Source organism: Cornus florida, unplaced genomic scaffold, assembly GCF_030987335.1.
Source record: "Cornus florida cultivar Cherokee Brave unplaced genomic scaffold, ASM3098733v1 CherokeeBrave_3.0.0_Hap2_Chr03, whole genome shotgun sequence".
Classification (NCBI taxonomy): Eukaryota; Viridiplantae; Streptophyta; class Magnoliopsida; order Cornales; family Cornaceae; genus Cornus; species Cornus florida.
The window spans coordinates 39555821-39570072 of NW_026775573.1; the positions used below are offsets into that span (position 1 = coordinate 39555821).

General features: G+C 36.6%; 1 pseudogene; it reads left to right on the forward strand.

Moving 5' to 3' along the window:
• Positions 1-11490, forward strand: part of LOC132300324 (loganic acid O-methyltransferase-like) — a 33110-nt pseudogene extending 21620 nt beyond the window's left edge.
• The last annotated feature ends 2762 nt before the right edge of the window (positions 11491-14252 follow it).

Here is a 14252-nt window from a genome sequence, read left to right on the forward strand (position 1 = left end):
AAACCTTTGTGTTACATCATTTACATTAAAACATAGTCCGATGGAATAAAGATACAAGTTTAGACCCTTCCAGTCACAATTTCAATGCTTTACAAGGATTTACATCAACTATACATTTGATACAAAAATAATAAAAGTAAGCTTCTGTCAACCCTAACTACGCATATGAGGGTTTGTCATCAACTACGTAGCCGTCATGACCTTAAAAAATGTTAAAGGAAGGGGTGAGCACAGAAACTCAGTAGAAGATGTCTAAGTCGCCTATTTTGGACTCCCTTGAGCCACACATCACACATACGAGAGAAAAGAAAGTTAGGATCATACTTGGGGATTTCATAACATCTAATTTACAAATCAATCTCAACAATGGTGTTTAGGGATTTCAATATAAGGATGCATAGAATGCAATGCAATGTCCTATATTTTTCCAACCTTAGTCTTAATCGACTCCAAACTTGGCCTTTACCGGCCTCAATCCCCATCTACGCTGAGGTGGGATTGATAGTATCCCTGGCTTCTTGGCCTTTTGGGGCCAAGAATAAACTTTTTCATGTCCTACACTGGACCGCGCCCCCTCTAGGTCGATTTAGCACGGGGCTTGTAATACCCGATCCATTTCTAAAATTTCCTCTTTTTCGCCCATCCTAAGATGGCTAGCTTGTCAAATGTTATTCAATTTCCTCACCATTCTAAGATGGCCTAATATCCCTCTCATTACATATTTCCCACCATGTCATGCTTATGATTCAATTGCATCCAATTAACTTTCAATTTCATAACTTTGATGATCATGGCATAAGCATAACATTTTCTATAATTCATGCACAAGCATGGCATTCTTTACCATTTAAGCACATGTATAGCATTCTCAATACTTCAATAACATGCACTTCCCATGTAAATCATATCAACAAAATCATCCTAGCACCTTGGCACAATTAAACAATTCTTCAATTATTCAATAACAACACTTCATTAGCAAGGAAAGGAAACATCTTATACATCAATGCTAGCATGCTTTCATCACATCTTCATCAATTATCATTTCATTCATAACCTTGCATTCAATATAGCCAAGTAAAGAATCAATGGAAGATTACTCAACAAAAGGTAAAGTATAGAACATTAGGAATCCCTACCTCAATTGTATGCACCTAACATAAGTCCTTAGCTAGCCAAACAAGCCCTAAAGCTAACCCCAAATTTGAAATCCCTCCAATCCCTAGAAATAATGGTCTCAAAAGAAGGCCCTAGATGTATAGATCAATTCTCCCTTCTTGCTCTTCCTCAAATTCTCACTTTAAACCTCCTAAATCTAAAATTTAAAATTGATGTTTGTGGTATATAGTATATAGATAGATATAAAGAGAGAAATAAAAAACTTAGAGAGAGAGAGGAAGGAGCCGAGAATGAGAAGAAAGTGGGGGGGGGGGGGGGGGTTGCCAAGTCTTCCAAATCTTATGTGGCCCTCTTCTTGCCAAGTGTCAACATTATATGGTTACTTACTTATGGTCCAATTACCATCTTACCCTTGCACTTCTATTTCAATTCCAACAAGATCCCCAAAATATCTCCTCTAATGTAGAGATATAAATATATGTATATGTGTAAAATATCTAAAATGCCCCCACTTAAAATGAGAGAACCCGAGCCCAAAAATCGTCCCGACTCTCGAAAGATTCTAAAATCAATTTCGTCGCCTCTAATTGACCAAAACGGCTTGCGTGACACATAAAACGAGGCTCAAAAAAGAAATAAAATAAAAATTCAAAAAAATCCAAAAAATTCTAGGACATTACAATCTGCCCTTCTTAAAGAGATTTCATCCTCAAAATCTACCCACCTTAAGAAAGAGGCCTACAACCGTTCCCTTTCTCGGAGAACACCTCATAAAACTTGCAAGGATAATGAGCTCACAACCTTATTGCCTGTGACACCAGATGTTAATAGGTAATCACACACCATTGCCCTCGACAACACAATGTTCACCACCCTATGTGGGTACTCATCACACGACACCCTACCACCAACACACCCTACACATCTACACAAGGCTCCGAGGCCCACAAAGAAACAGTCGCTAGACCACAAAGAAATGGTCGCTAGACTAACGACATCCAACCTCAACTCATCCTTTAATGGATACATGAAACTCGAGACAAAGGAATCCCGACTACTACCTATCAAGTCCCAAATACCGGTCGACACATTCCCGACAACCACTCCTATACTACTTAATGTGTAGTTACACCATCACATAACCGTACAAGCGATTAACAATCGCAACCTCTAGTTTCATTATCTTTAACATCTCTCAAAATGGGTAAACATAAAATCTTTCAATGATAACGTAAGCATGAGTCACACAAACCACAAAATGTACTATCACGTACTCAGGATACAAATCCCCAAAACATAATCTAAATAATCAAATGATTGATCCATCAACTTCATTGGACACGTAGTCCCGTCTAAAGTACCTCGTCATCTGAGACAATTAACATGAATCTATAAAAAATATTGTCACTAATTAAAAGTCTATTTCAGACCAAATTCATATCATCACACTTACACTTACATAACATGCCACACCACGCTCTCATTGTCACTAATCGTTTAGAATAATTGTTAACCTTTGACCCGACATCGTGTTAAAGAGGGACTGATTCAGGAAAAATGGTCGTCCAGGCCACTCTCATCATCAATCCGACCTTAACACTAATATCGTTCCCGTTGTCATGTCCAAACCTGAAATACAGTCTCACACAACCACAAGACAACCATGAGATTCACTCATGATCCATTCATCACTCTAAGTAACCTCAATAGCTATACTGTCCTATATCTTACCCTAAAAATTTCAATCATACCTTAATCATATAACTCACAACGAGTTAAAAACAACCCAATACCAATTACCACACTCATCGACCATACGTAAAAGCCTTTTGGTCCACTCCTAACAACCCATACTAAAGAAAAACTCCATGACATCATTCGATCCAACACTTACCTCATCAAAACACCTCATAAGACTATCTCATGCCTGGAATCTCAAACCCAAAATCAATCATCATAAATACTCCTCAAGAGAATCCTACATTCACACCTCCAATTACATAGTCCTAAGACTATATCGACACCTGTCCTCAAAGTACTCCATAAACCAAACTTCTATGAATGCATCCGGGTACACGACCCACATCACATCGCTTCATCATCCTCGAACTTACCATTCATGACACATCTCCTAGCCATCACCGTTAGCAATAGACAACAGAAGCATACAATCATAACTCTACAACTCATGCCTCACACCCTACCGGTTAAAACCATCCTTAAATCAGACACTATTAAACCTAGAGACTTCGCCTCCCTTCGTGGAAGTAAGTCAAATCCAACTTTTATCGGATACCTCATACAATAGAGATAAACTTCTATAGACCCGCTCATATGTGGCCGTGCACAACTCCTAAATGGAGAAACGACACTTGTACCGTCAATGTCCTTGTCAGGACCAGAGCAAACAAAAAGGCTAACAAATCTCGCTCTTATAATTGATTGACAACTGAATCCGGGCATACCTAATACCCTGTCACACATAATGAGGAGAACCAAATATGATACCCGTATGAAACTACGGACTTAAATCTAGGTGATCTCGCTAGTAATCAACCATCTCGCACTGTCAATGCCTATTGGAAAACACCTAGGAATCTCAACACCGAAACCTCGCATACGCAATACCGTAATACAGATGCTAGACAAAACAAATCTGATACGCAACATCTGCACGCCAAGTGCTAGAATACCGTTCGCAACGAGACTACCAAACAAGATCATTAATGTTCGCAACACTTTAACACTAAGGACGATCACTACCTACCGGACACTGCATCCTGTTCTACGTAGAAACAATCTTCCCTAAATGGTAACCTCTGTGCCATAAAATGACACCTCGACATTTTTTTCATCTCGACCTCCCAGATGATAAAACCATGAACACTGCGTACATAAGTCTTGTGACTTTAGTTATAGCAACCCACTGACCCATCAGAAGAATGACGTGCCTATATGGTAATACCGCCCTTTGTGGCTCTAAAAAATGAAATAGTCCACCATCGTCCCAACTGACACATAACTAACCTCATGCTTGACTATGGCCAGCAAGCAACCACTTAATTTAGCCAAAAATTCGAATTATATTCTCAACCGTCCTTCTACACAACATAAGAACCTTACGTTTTATCACCTCTATCCCCATTCTTTCCGAATGATAACTCAAATTAATGAGCTTTCACTAGATTATTTTCCCTTTAGCATCACTAAGATGATATAAACATAATGCGAGAGTATATATATATTACCCTCGACATTCTCCACAGTGACCATTAACCCGTCACGAGAAAAAGAATACATATGTGACAACGCCATGCCGACAAATCCCAAAAAGAGAAATGGGCACAGTAGCCAGAGCGCTCAACACTTAACCGTCCCCTCAAAACCAACTACAGTAATAATCAGCTGCTAATACATAACTGGTTACCCGAACTATTCTTCACAAGGCAACCTAAGTACCCAGTCGAAGAAACCTCACGCCCTAGTGTCAACACCATTACATTTTCTCCTTACCGTTCCTTAGAACACTATTGGCCCCGACAAAAGATCAAATGGGGCCACCTGCTAAACCTACGAGGTCATACTCGCCCGAAATCACTTAATTCAATAATCTATCCCTTTGGATCCTCAACCACTAGTACTACCTTCCGATACTCTAAACACATCTGGAATACGACTCCTGTTCACAATTTTTAAATTCTAAAACATGATTTACATAGTAACATAGTACCTACCATCCCTTACCTCACTTGTAAACAACCGGACGTTTCAACAACCACATACTAACTATCTTATGCAATTTCGCATCGCCCAACTAAAACTGATCACTACACATAACCTCAAGACTCTTTAGACAATCGCGCTATACAATCAACTCACCAAGAGTTAAAACATCCTTAACACATCCCTGTAGCTTTCCAAAATGAAAACCACCCTTTAACTAATCAATCTCTAGAATAAACTCTTACAAGACCACTAAACGAGTTTTATCAACTAGTCAGTTACCTGGCACTGGCATAATCCCATACAACACTTAGGTCAATCTATACCTACTAGGATCTAACAATTCCTCCTACTAACTATAGCCAATGCGTCTCATTAGATCGTACTAAAGTACCCGAAACAAACATCCCTATGCCATACTCCCAACTCTCCTAATCTCTATTATACTTACCACAAATCGTGGCCTAATTCACAAACACTGAATTCTTAAAATCACACGTCCCTTTTGAAGATCCAATGTTGTATGCCTGACCTCCACGGTCATAAGACCCTATACGCTAACACATGAAGTTCACACACATCAACCTGGACACCGCACTATGTGATATTTAATCATTCTAAAGTCATGCCCCAAACATCACACTATGAAAACAATGAGAATACTGGAATAACCACGCACTCAATAGCTCAATCCACGAGCAAGAAACCCACGCCATTCGTTCAATAAGAACTAGCACCCCAAACAACCCTTGGAGCGACCGAGCTCCCTGTGTACTCAAATCATAGCCCACACAGTAAGTTACATACCATCAAGCACCCTACCATTGTAGTGTATACCAAATGCTCAACCGCATATATGTATATATATATATGTCTATACACACATGTCTGCATACCATTACAGGAACATACAACTTGACATAATCGTGTCCTATCACATTTAATTAAATTCCGGAATCATTAAATCATCATGTGAAATTAAACATCACTTTAATCTTCACTATCTTCCCATGCATAACATGCTTGAATAAAGTATGCTCACTACTTGCTATTTAATCACAAATAACATACTTTTGTCATTAATAAACAACTTAACATATAAACGCGTAGTTCAAAGATCATTCTTTAAATGACTAATTATTTTCATGAATCAAGTCATCCTTTCATTCACATAGACATGCATTTAACATATACCGGCATTTAAATACCAAAGCACTTAATAAGTTAGCATGCCTCTTAAAATCATAAACTTTTAAGCACAAAACATCTATTTAATGCAAGTCAAACTTCTACCCCATCTTAGTAAGCACTATGCATTGTCCAAAAGGTTTTCGAATCACGCTCTAATACTAAATCTGTAACGGCCCAAACCCGAGGGTCCGAATCGTTAACCGGGTCATGACCTGACCCGACCTAACCCGAGAACACTAAGTGTAAAATAGTCTATATGACCCGCACCTAGCATTCAAAATCTAAATGAAGTATTAGAAGTCATTTTTAATCACTTTAGAATGCTTACAAATAAAGGAACCGACATCGATCACCATTCAAGTCACTTAGGGTTACAAGGGTAAATCGGTCTTTTTGGATCATTCATTGCATTGGGGACCTTATAATTGTCTTCTAGGCCATGTGTGGTCACTTAGGGTCAATTAGAATTGAAGGAAAATGAATTGGTTCAAGGTTGCCCCATTTAGGGCTAAAAAGGGTAAGAATGTCATTTTTGGCCACTCTGCTCATTTCCCGGTGGGGCCGTAGGAATCCCAACCTTTCAAATACCTTGTAGCACCCATATGAGGAGTTTTCAAGCCCTCAGAAAGACCTAAAAAAAATAATACCTAACCCCTAATTACAAGCACTCATTCAGTGCCCTACAAGCGCTCGTAGGGCACCCCAGCCCCTCCCTGCGTGCAGGCCTTGCTAGATGAGCGCTCGTCTACCTACTTAGAGTGCTCGACCTACAATAAAAATGGGCTCATTGTCCTTTCTTGTCCCGTCCTTGTTTCCGACTCCATTCCAAGACATTCGTTGGTCATTTTTGACCTCCTTGCCCCTGTCCCAACTCACTAGCATGCATTTGACAACATAACTCATCAATTTAGATACTTATATAATCAACATGCATAAGTATGGAAAATGTAAGCAAGAAATCCATTTAAACCTTTGAGTTACATCATTTACATTAAAACATAGTCCAATGGAATAAAGATACAAGTTTAGACCCTTCTAGTCACAATTACAATGCTTTACAAGGATTTACATCAACTATACATTTGATACAAAAATAATAAAAGTAAGCTTCTGTCAACCCTAACTACACATATGAGGGTTTGTCATCAACCACGTCACCATCATGACTGAAATTTTTTTGAAGGAAGGGGTAAGCACGGAGGAGGTTCAGTAAAAGATGCCTAAGGCACCAACTTTGGACTCATCTGGTATAAAAGAAAGTCGGGATCATACTTGGGGATTTCATAACATCTAATTTACAAATCAATCTCAATAATGGTGTTTAGGCATTTTAATACAAGTATGCATAGAATGCAATGCAATTTCCCATATTTTGCCAACCTTTGTCTTAACCGACTCCAAAACTTGGTCTTTATCGGCCCTAATTCCCACCTACACTAACCAACTTTCCTGAGCTAGGATTGACACTATCCTTAGACACTTGACCTTTTGGAACCTAGTATCAACTTTTTCACGTCCTACACCGGACCGCGCCTCCACTAGGTCGAGTTAGCACTGGGTTCACAATACCCGGTCCATTTATAAATTTTTCTCTTTTATGCCCATCCTACGATGGTTAGCTTGTCAAATCTTATTCAATTTCCTCACCATTCTAAGATGGCCTAATATCCCTCTAATTACATCTTTCCCGCCATGACATGCATATGATTTAATTGAATCTAATAACTTTCAATTTCATATCTTTGATAACCATAGCATAAGCATAGCATTCTCTAGAATTCAAGCACAAGCATGGCATTCCTTACAATTTAAGCACAAATATAGCATTCTCAATACTTCAATAAAAAACATGCTTCCCATGTAAATCATATCAACAAAATCATGCTAGCACCTTGGCACAATTAAACAATTCTTCAATTATTCAATAACAACACTTCATTAGCAAGGAATGAAAACATTTTATACATCATTGATAGCATGCTTTCATCACATCTTCTTCAATTATCATTTCATTCATAACTTTTTTTTTTTTGGAAAGTTATTTCATTCCATTCATAACCATGCATTCAATATAGCCAAGTAAAGAATCAATGGAAGATTACTCAACAAAAGGCAAAGTATAGAATATTAGGAATCCCTACCTTAATTGTGTGTACCTAAATATGCCCTTGGCTAGCTAAACAAGCCCTATTTATAACCCCAAATTTGAAATCCCTATAAGCCCTAGCAATAATGGTCACAAAAGAAAGCCCTTAATGTATAGACCAATTCTCCCTTCTTGCTTTTCCTCAAATTCTCACTTTAAACCTCCCAAATCTAAATTTTAAACATTGGTGTATATGGTCTATAGATAGATATAGAAAGATAAATAGAAAACTTAGAGAGAGAGAGGAAGGAGCCAAGAATGAGAAGAAAGAGGGGGGGGGGGGGGGGGGCTGCCATGTCTTCCAAAGCTTGTATGGCCCTCCATTTGCCAAGTGTCAACATCCTATGGTTACTTATGGTCCAATTACCATCTTGCCCTTGCACTTCTATTTCAATGCCAACAAGATCCCCAAAATATCTCCTCTAATGTAGAAATATAGATATATACATGTGTAAAATGTCTACAATGCCCCTCACTTAAAATAAGAGAACAGGGAGAGGTTCTCGAACCCTCGAAAATTGTCCTGACTTCTGAAAGATTCTAAAATCAATCTCGCATCTCTAATTGAATTAAAATAATTAAAATACCCTTTTAAAATCCACGGCTCAAGAAAATGACCAAAACGGACCTTAAGACCCCCGTGGAATGCAAAACGAGGGGCAAAAAATAAATAAAATAAAATTTCAAAAAAATCCGGGACATTACATTTGCCCTTTTTTCTGTTTCCCTTTCATTGAGGGTCTTGAACTCTTTATATACAGGAAAACACTAATTGAGTCATTCTCGGACTCAAATCTCTTGTTCAAGTCTTTCTTACCTTTCTATCTCTTTCCTTATCTTACTGAATCCGTCTTTTATTAGGAGAAGGTCTCCTTCTAAACGTAATGGCTTGTTTAGCTCACCTATTTGGGTTAAACTGATGCTATGGGGTGGAATGGCCCATTCCCTTGGTACGGGCCAAACTTGTAATTAGAACTTGGGTTTCAAACCTGGACACACGTTGGTTGTGATTGGCACTTCATTTGTACTGGTGTCAAACTTTGGTTGGTGGGTATTTTTTGCCCCCACAAGGGTGCAAAAGTAGGACAAGGTTGTAATTTTCTGAAAAAAATAATATCTACTAATTAAAATACATCTTCCCAAAGTGAAGTAGTTTGGGATGACCTAAAATAAAGGGGAAACCTTTTCTAGACAATGTTGGGGGTTATTGGTAATAAACTCAATGATTTTGAGATTTTCTTTTTTATAACTCGTTAATGATTTTGAAATTACTGATGATACAATCACATTAAGCTTATAAAACGACAGGTTTTGTTCAATTCAATTTTGAGAATGGAGAAATTTGTTAAAACTATAACTCTTATTGCACTAATACAGTAGGAACACGTGAGTTATACGGTGCGGAAGGTGTGAGTTGATTAAGTCGTGATTAACTTTCTAAATGACCTAGAGGGGGCGAATGGGTCAACTTGTCCAATTTTTGTGATTGAATAAATGTCACACAATTATGATCAATTAAACATACATAATCACAAGAATAATGAAAACAAGTAAGTATAATTTGAGAGATGACACCAAATTTTTAGGTAGGAAACCCTGATTGGCAGAAGAGACCAATCATTGTGGGAAAAATCTCGTGAACTATGTTGTCCAGAACAAAAAGATCCACATGTATGAAGCAAAGTATAATCGACTCTGACTTAGGCTCACACACTTTCACTCTATCAAAAACCTATTGCTGACGATCCCTAACTTTGCGACTCTTTCGTCCTACAACTCTCGACCTCAGGATTACTCTTGATTTCTGTAGAAAGATCGCTGGTAGATCAATCAACACTCCACAACTGTCTTGATCCCTTCAAGTTATGATCTTCTTCTCATTTTCTTCAAAAATTGATTTTCTGAAGTTGGTAAGAAAATATGATGCTTTGATCAAATTGTAATATGATGTAAACTCTAAATATTCCATATTGATCAGTAGAACATCACCCTAATCACTCCTAATCACTCTTGTGTTTAAGTGTGTACTCCCAAAAATAAACAATCAGATTTCTCTTAAAAATCTCTCAAAAAGCTTCAATGATTAGTAAAACATGAATACTTTAATTTTCTATTGAAGCCAGCAGCATCTCTCCCTAGATTTTTAGAAAGCTGATATATATATATATATATAGTAGTAAGTCCTTACAATAAGTGGAAAAAGATTTTAAAGGACTGTCCTACAAGTTTGGGTACAAATAGGGAACTGTAAAGTTACCAAAATCTAATTTTTCGCATCTCCGGGATAATGCAACCGGTTGGACTTGATGGTGTAACCAATTGATGTGTTGCTCGTCCGAAAGTGCAACTAGTTGGATTATCAAGTGCAACCGGTTGTATTTTTCCTGAAAGCTATTTTTGCTCAGAAAATGCTACACGTTCGAACATAAAGTGCAACCGGTTGGACTGTGATGAATGACAATTCCAACCTTAGCTCTTGTACCCAACCTTAAAAATATTCACAAGTGTTCCTCACACACTTACCTGTACTACATGATGTTCTAAATGGATGCAACAGTAAGAGGCACTTGCTCTATAGCTACAAAAGACCAAGACTTAAGATAAACAAATATTACAACTCGATCATTAAGTTTGACTCCAAAACTCTCCAATATTACAATTTTATATCTCATAGAATATACATTATGCATTACATTTTGATAAATCTATGTTGCATTTAAATCATATTTCCATTATATTTTCAGTGTAACCCCTTAATGCAAACTGTTATTATAGGGATTAGTCTGTGACGCTGAAGTGGATTCATTTAACATACCTATGTATTGTCCCTCCCCCAAGGAAATTTCAAGGCTTGTAGAAGAAAACGGGTGTTTCAGTATTGAGAAAATGCAGATGATGGATCCGAGGTCAAAGACGAATTCCCCGTTTGATGCGCATATATTTATAATGCACCTAAGAGCTGGCATGGAAGGAGTTTTCACCAAACATTTTGGAAGTGAGATTGTCGGCGAAATATTTGAAAGGATTTCTAAAAAAAGTGCAGAGTTTTCTTGCCTGCTGGACAAAGTCTACAATGAAAGAAATCGAGTATTTTTTGTTTTGAAGCATAAATGATGTGAGTTAGGATGGTGTTGGCCTCATTATAAGGGTAATTTACATGTCGTTGCTATCTTTTCCGGGGATTTATTTATTTATTTATTTATTTTTGGGTAGATAGAGAAGTAATATAATGTTATTTAGGGAAAAAAAAAAAGAAATAATATACTTGTGCCTAGATAAAATGGTTTAAACTAAAGCCTGTGACTTATTTATTGTCAACAATCAATAAGAAATTTAGATTTTGTGTTGAAATCTAGAATTTGGCAGATTTTGAATTTGATTGACGAGAAGATAACTCTTTCCCCTCTTTTTTTTCCCAAAGGCTCTGCAAGAACCCTTTTGCTTGGACAATGTTATGCTGATGAATTAAACATATTGTGATGCGATTTGAGTTCAAATGGAAACACATAAAACTACAATATGTACTTCTTTAGTGAAAATCATCACCAAGATAGATATGTATAATAAGACTATCTATTTGAAAGTATGGAAAAGGAACTGATATTGGCATTCTAAGAAGTGTCTCAGAATTTATTTATTATTCTTATTTTTATTTTATAATATTTGGATTTAAGCAATGGAGTGTCACATAATTTTTTCTTCAGATTTCAAAACCTTTGATATGGTTACTGTAACAAGTATTACATTTTTCAGACAACTCTTTTACTTGTTTATGTAGTTATATTTCTTGTTCTATTATTGCATTTATAGAATCAATAAATTCTTATATTTGAAATATTTAACTTATTATTTTGGATAGTTTGAGTATCCACTAGTTTTAGAGTATAGGTACTATTTACTAGCTGGCCAACCCCATTTATTTGGACTTAAGGCAAGGATGATGATAATAGTGATGATATATATTTGCTAGCTGAAAATTTGATAGACTATTAATGATTCGGCTTGCTAATTAGAAGGTTGAATTATATGAAGTACAAGTTTATTACAAATTATTCATATGAATGTATATGCAAATTTCTATCCAATCAAATAAAAATGACATCGCACATGTATAGAAGACATTATAAGGCCACTTAGCCATATTTAGTAATATTGAAACAAAATTATTTTCTCCAGCTCTCTCTAGTCTTGCACTTCTTCTCCCATTTGTGAATTAGTATAAAGTATTATAACTAGAGAGAGCCATAACCAGAGAGAGCCTCCTAACCATGCTGGTTCCCACTGGACTACCCAAATCTCATGAGTGAATCGAAAGTTAGATCTACAAGAATTTCACCTAAATTGCCCCATCTATCTACTTAGATAGAAGTTTAGTTTCAAACCTCAGCACCAATGCTCTAGCTTGTTGACCCTTTCAAAGTGTGATTTCTATGTATAGTTAAGGATGACAATTTGTACCGTCCCGCTGGAGCCCTGCTCTGTCCCGCCCCTAATGGTACGGATATGGGAACCCTGCTCTGTCCTGCCCTTAATGGTATTACCTATGGGAATTGTTTATTTACTGTAGGGGTGGGTATGAATTTAGATTTTAAACCCATCATGGGTTACAGGGTAGGTATGAGTTTTGAGAAACATCCGCCCCGTCCCGTCCCGTCCCGTCCCGTTCTTTAAACTTTTTAATTTTTTTTTTTTTTTTCTATATATATAGATGTATGTATGTGTTATAGATGTATGCACATTATTGTATTCATATATATATATATATATATCATTATTTACATTGTATAAAATTTATAGATTTTATTAATTTATTTATGTGGATAACCAAAAAAAAAAGTAAACGTGGTGGGCAAGATAGGCATGGGTACACTCACCTCTTAACAAGGCAGGTATAAATTGTGAAATTAAAACAATGTAGACTACTCAATAGTCCTTTAATCAAGTCCTTAATTTGTACAAATGTAAACGAATATTATGTTATTCACATAAGGGATTTAATCATGCTAGTTTTATAAGTCTTAAACATGTAAACACAATCCACACTCTAAGTCTTCAAAACTACAATGGCCTTTGCAATGACAAGTTCACAATGTGAGTGAAACTAAGCTACTACAAAATTATCAACATAAGAAATCCATTCATGCTAATATATAGTGAATTTCAATTCCTTAATCGCACAACAACATAGTATCAATTTCACAACTAATTCATTGGCAAGAATCATGTAAAAGTCTATAGCTGTAATATAATAATTCACTAGATTTTAATTCTCCACCAAATGAAATAACATCCATAAAAGAAGTAAATCACATACAAGCTTTGAACAATATGAAACCCTAGGTTAGTTACATACAACTTTCATCTATATGCAACCCTAGAATTTAAATAACATGCATAAAATGTATATTAACCTCAAATAACACATTAGAACACTAAGGGTATAAACATAAAACACCTTATACCTCACTAGAGAATTGTATCTCTAGAAACCAATGGAAAATGGAAGCAAAGTGAAAATCCAAGACAAGGTTTGGAAAACAATGGTGAGGGGAAGCTTTTGTCTTCCAAGTGCAAGACCAAAAGCTTAGTGGAAGAGGGTTGAAAATAAGCTTCCAAGGTTAGGGTTTCAAGTTTCAATGGTTCCACTAACTAATGAAGTTGTTAGGCACAAATATAATGCCAACACTACCTCTCTCTCACACACACACATCACACCTCTCCACTTGTCATGATCTTGGGCATCCTCACAATGTTCAATCACCACCTTGACTTGTCATCATCTAGTGCTTCCAAGTGTCTCCAACCAAAAGTCAACAAATGGTCTAAGGAAAAGGTGACACTTGTCACACTTTTCAAAAATTGTAAAATGGCCCCTCTTCTAAACATCTCACAAAAATAATTACAAAAGGTTCATAAGCCAAAATATCTCAAAAAGTTAATTGCATAATTAACCTCGAAAAATGAAAATGTTTCTGAATAAACTATGCATTCATACCCCTAGGAAATGAAATTAAATGAGCATGATTTTCTACACAATTAATTTAGGCATTAACAATAAATTAAATTAAAGTGA